Source organism: Falco punctatus (assembly GCF_963210335.1).
Source record: "Falco punctatus genome assembly, chromosome: 2".
NCBI classification, from domain to species: domain Eukaryota; kingdom Metazoa; phylum Chordata; class Aves; order Falconiformes; family Falconidae; genus Falco; species Falco punctatus.
Genome location: NC_137581.1, coordinates 78,927,375 through 78,933,404, shown reverse-complemented (window position 1 = coordinate 78,933,404; position 6,030 = coordinate 78,927,375).

The window sequence follows — 6,030 nt, the reverse complement described above, 5'->3', positions numbered from 1 at the left end:
CGCCACCCTGCAGAGGAAAGAAAACTGAAGTGTGTGGTCTTTGGAAGGTCTTAGTTTGTGCTCTGCAGTGTGTTTAAGAGCTTGTATGTGCTAGCTGTATGTGCTGTGTGTGTTATTTCTGCTGGGTTCTTATCTACCGGTTTCCTATTAATCCTTACCTAAATATATCTTCCAAGAAACCGAATTTAGAAATAGGTTTTAAAAATATTATTGCAGTCGTGGAAGTATATTGGGTACAAGGAATGACTGGGGCAGGTTTCCAAGGCGTGGAAGAGAATTTTGTTTTCATGATTCGGAAGTATTGACTTCTGGAGAATTCATCTCTTACTGTTAGCAATTGCAGGCAAATGGGATCTCCCTTAACACACACACATACATATTGTAAAGCTTATTTGAGGGAATCTGGTTATTATTTATGTGAAAAGTCTATAACACTTCAGCTGGATGTATACATGCAGGCATTTTGCCATTTTCCCACAAAGCTTTGCCAACTCCCATCAGTCATGACCTGAAACAGCTGCTGATCACTTTTGAAGACGGAGTGCAGCGATCTGTGTGCCATGCTCTGTGATCGTTACCTGTTAGGGCGCAAAGTGAGATCACAAGGCTATTTAGAAGAAAATCTAAATATAGAAAAGAAAACTTGGAAAACCTGTCCTTACAGTGTTAGATGAAGGTCTTGGCATCTGAATTAAAACTATTTGGAAATCAGAAATTTAATTGAATGACGAATGCTAGCATGCTATCATTTTCTTCAGTACTAAACTGACTGTAAACCCAGACTTCATATGGAAAAAAAAACATTCAGATTGTTACGGTTTCCTTATTCTCAATTGTTTTGTTATTGTAATTTGAAAATGCTAGTAAAAAACTATTGAAATTTTGAACTTATAGAGCAGAATGTTTCAAATATACCGAATTAAACTTTTTCCAAAAGGGAGATATTATATCAATTAACTTCTTGATCAGCCTTATGCTTATACTTAAATATGAAAGTCAGTGAAATTCAGTGAATCAGCTCTGAAATACCTTTGCAACAATAACTGAAATAAGGACTAACAGATCAGGAAAACAATACAGTATTCAGTCAAGCAAAATCAAATACTTATTTTATACTATATCATATGGAGTATTGATGCCAATGTTGCTCCTGAGGAATATTTTCTTTTCTCAGCATCTAGCGTTTTCTGTGGGTTAGGTTTTTAAACCTATTTTGGTAGAAAATCTTCTCGAGCCATTTATTGACTTGCAACCAATTAAACATAACTTTGTTTTTTACGTCCATGTCTCAGGCAAAAGCAGGGAGACCAAAATAACAGGAAGTTATTCTCTTAACATTGTTGTGTAAGAAAGACAGGAGATGTTATGCAAGACAGGTGTATCTTTTTAAGACTTCTACCTTAAGGTTCAGCTAAAAGTGCTTAAAGCCCATTGTGTTCTGGTCATACCATTTCAAAGGAACAGACAGCAGAAACAGACAGGATCCAGATGTATATGACAGGAGTAACAGAAGCAGGAAGGAATTCTGTGTGACCGGAATACAAGGTGGGGAGAGAGGAAATAGTAGCCTTAAGGAAGAGATGAATTGGCAAGGATGCGATAACTCTGTATAAAACAGGATGTACAAGCCAGGCATCCCTATTTGCTCCAGAGACAAACGTTGGCATTCTGTGCCGTCTGTCAAACACCAAAGTCTTCCCCTCCATATGACTGTGGCCTGCATACCGCTTTCTGTGTCTTGAGGTGTGGGGTGGCATGCAGGGATTTTTTTGTCTGTAGTTTTGGAAGAACTGTTCCAGAGTAGTGGAGAAAATGCATTTTCAACCTACTTCCCATTCCACTCAACTGCAGTCTTTTCTAGGTAAGGCAAGCAAGCTCTTTTTACTTCCCTGTTTTGTCTCTTGCAAAGATTATATTTATGCTATTTACTTAGTAGCAGTCACTTTATAAGCACTTAAACTCGGAGAAAACCCAACTGTGGTAAGTTTTAGTAAATGTAGGCTTTTTAAATGACCCACTGTTAACTAAAAATCAGCGTTGGTCGTGAAAAGACCATGTCTGACCGGTGGCTGCACTCAAAAAAACCCCAACAACCCAAACCAAAACCCACCAAACCCCCCCCAAAATCCCACCCACAATGCACAAAAGTCCCAAGGAGAATGCTTGAGAATTACCAAGCACCAGTCTGCGTTGGACCCAGATCAGCTTCTCTGAGGGGGATGAAGTCAGTGTTTTTGCCACAGGACCCCTGCGGTTGACCTTGGGAGATCCAGACCAACCCTGCTGCTCAAAGCAGGTGAACGACTATGGCAGGTGTCTCAGGTCCTTTTCTGTCAGGTTTTGAATACTTCCAAGGGTGGAGACTCCACAAACTCTGTGGGAAATCTGTGCCAGTGTTAGACCACCCTTAGATTTTATTTATATATGTGTGTGTGTATATATAATATCACGTTTAAATGGAGCTTTTCCTTTTCTGTTTGTGTCTATTGCCTTTTGTCTGTTCACTGGCTACCACTGAGAAGAGTCAGGCTACATCTTCTTTACACCATCCCATCAGGTATTTTTATGCATTATTAATATCCCCTCGAGCTTTTTCTTCTCCAGGCTAAATAGTCCCAGGTGCCTGAGCCTTTCCTGATGTATCACCATCTCCTATCCCTTAACCATCTTTGTGGTCCTTTACTGAACTCGCTCCAGTATGTCTGTCTTTCCTGGACTGAGGACCCCAAAACTGGTACACAGTACTCTAGATGTGTTGTCACCAGTGATGACATGACAACTGTGATTTTTCTCCTTTGATACCAGGCCAGTGTACTGCAGTCACTCACCTTTACCCAGCCTTTCATTTTACTGTGAAACTCTTTGCTGGACAGGATATCCCGTTGCTTCTCTATCACGTTGCTTTACTGCTAAAGTCCCCTCATAGCACTGTGCTACCAAACTTCTTCCATGAAGCACTTCGAGTAATTTTCCATCTCCAACCGGTATATCAATTTCAACTTGTTTGCCAGACTTACAGTGAAGTTTCTGTGCTGGTATAAGAATCTCCTCCCCAAAAGACAAGATCTTTATTAGCTGCCTTCAAGTCTTGTTTGTGGGCTTTCTGCTATTTAAAAACTTGGGAACAGTTGGCTGCTATGGACATTGCTCATCTTGCTTAATTTAAACTATTTATGGTGCGAGTCACTGTAGCTTTGCTACATAATAAATGGAGAGAGAGGAACAGGGACTTCCAGGGTGCAATTTCTGTTCTACTTTGGATGACCAATTTAAGATGGGAGAAATCATGTCTTAAATGTGCTTATGCCTCTGTTTTGGCTGTTAAAGGGGACCTAGATACCTGGTTGAGAGGAAGTGTCGGCTTTAACCTTTTGTGTTTCTCTGGATGACTTCATGACTTGAAAGGCATGAAGAATGTATCCATCTTACCTGTGAAGAATTTGCATTAGTAAAATTTATGTTGTGTACTCAAAAGTAAATGCAAATGCAGTTTCCTTCACAGTTTTCTGTTTCCTTTTTATATAAATGTTAACAATAGGTTATAGAAAATGCCTTATGGAGTCAAAATTATTTGTACAGTGGTGTGTAAGCACACAGTTTCTTGATGATCTGTGATAATGTGCATAAAGTATGGATAGGCAAGAAAGGGGTAACAAAAGAGGGGGATCACAGTTAATTTTTTGTGACTACACCTGAAAACATTCAGTTGCACCAGGAAAGAGGCCAACCACTACAAGGCTTTGCAACTAGAACATTCGGCTGCCAGATTTGGTGAGAACTGTAATGTGGTGTATGGCCATGACGAGCTGGCTTAGTGGTAAGTTGCCCTTGCAGAGAGGGGCTTGGGTTTGCTCTGGTCAGCCTCCATGAAAGTCTTTCCAGTATATGTGGTCTGGCCCCATGAGCTGCCAGAAGTTTTTGTTTTCATGTATTCCATCCCATCTCCTCATTGGTCCCCTCTTCACCAAAACACCTCTTGCCTAAAGCTTTTGTGAAGGTCTCCTCTTCTGATGCCATGCCACACCATCAAATGTTTGTGGCCTCATAGAATAGAAACAAGAACTTTATGTGGAAATAATACAGAAGCTCCACTTGTCACACTGAAAGATTACGTGGTATGAAAGAAAAAAAATAATCTCTCATATGTTGTGCATGTTTCTTTCCAAGGCAAACGATGGTATACTAGAAGGAGCATCACTGATGCAGATGTATGAATGGAGGTGTGGTTTTACTTTGTATTCCTGAGTCTTGAGGCAGGCTGTCTGAAGAACCTGTGTCAGCCTGCAGCTGTTCTTGCTGTGTTATCCATGACAACAAGTTGGCAAAGAATGTATTCCTACTGTTCTCCCTGTTGCAACCTCCTTGAGGAACCAACTGGAGCTTGTGAGGCAAGAACACTTGTGGCTAAATCCTCTCAGGAAATCCACAGCCATAACTCAATGGAAGCAGGAAGGAAAGCAGATGGAAGGGCTACCATTGCCCCACATGATGGCAAATGGAATTTATGTCTCTTTCTTTTCCCCGTTTTAATGCTCCCCCCATGGTAGGCTGTTGCTTGGCAACCCTACCTCCTTGCTCCATCGTTGCTCTGCAGTTCTGCTGCTCCCCCCGGCCCCCTCCTTTGCTTCAGGGTTGGGAAGAGCCATACTCACATGTGCTCCCAGCAGTCTTCCAGCAGAGATACTGCCTCTTCATTAGTACCTGGAATCAGGTGGGAGCCATGTGAGGAAGATGAGAATGTGGAGGACACTGTGTGTTGTCTGAGGCATGGCAAGCTCTGCATTTCCTCGTGCCTTCTGCATGTTGACTCTGGTCAGGGGTGTATTGGCTCCCAATAGTTCAATTCTTCTTTTGTTTATGTGGTTGCTATTCTCCGTAAGCCACTGGCATCCTGGGCAGGTAATAGAGAGCAGAATTTGGCTCAGGACCAGGGATAACCTTCTTCCCACATAATTAAGATACTTAATGGATTGCACTATAACAATTATTAAAGAGAGGTCTGCAGAGCTTTGAAATCATCATTCATTTTTTTTTAAAAAAGCCTTGCTGAAGCTGTGATACTCCTTTAAATTTCCCTTTTCCCCACCACTTCTTTTTAATAAGCAGCAGCTATGGGTCTGCATATATACATGCCCATATCCAAACCCAGAGTAGTCCTACATCTCTTGTTAAAAGGCTCGGGCTCCTAATCAAAATAATGGAAAATCAGATTTAGAAATTAAATAGTACTCTTGACTCAGCCTTTTTATGCTACAACATTATGATATGTACTGTGTGACATAGCTATGCCTATGATTCCAATATACGTAATTCATTCCATCACGTCTTGGCATTAAAATAATTTAATGCTATGGTCTTTAATGTCTTGTCTTTATGCATACATCAGACACACAAAGGGGTTTAGTTCATCTTTATTTGGAGACTTTTAAATGGATATCTTCAGCACTATAATGCTTGTATGTCATGTTATGCTGCTTTCTCTTATGAGAACCAATTAACACCAAGAGGAGCCTTTCTGCCCTTCTGTGAGCCCAGATTTTCACTGAGGACAGTTGTGTGTTGCTTTCCTAGCCTTCTTCTTTAGCTATTTTACATGCTCCCCCTCCCCATCTTTTCTATGGTAGGAACAAACTTGTCTGAAGATGTGAAAATTAAAAAATTGTTTCTCCTGGCTTCTCCCCTCTGAATTGGAATATTTTTCCTCTAGTTGACTGTCAGTTCTTTAAACAGCCAATAATCTTACCTTTTCTGTTTGTGTTTGCAAGATGCAATGCAAAAACAAGTCTATGGCACGGGGGAAAAAAAAAATATCAGTGCCCTATGTTTTGATGATGTTGTTTTAAATAGAAAAATCTGGTATTCTCTCAAAAAAACATGAATCATACACAGGGTTTTAAAATCCTTCCCACAGACTGGATTTTTCCATGACTTACTCTAGCATGGTTTTCTAAGAAATGTCTGTCAGCTCCTCTCCTCATTCTCTCTAACAACTTTTGAACTTGCTGGCCAGTTTCAATCAATTTGTTAGGT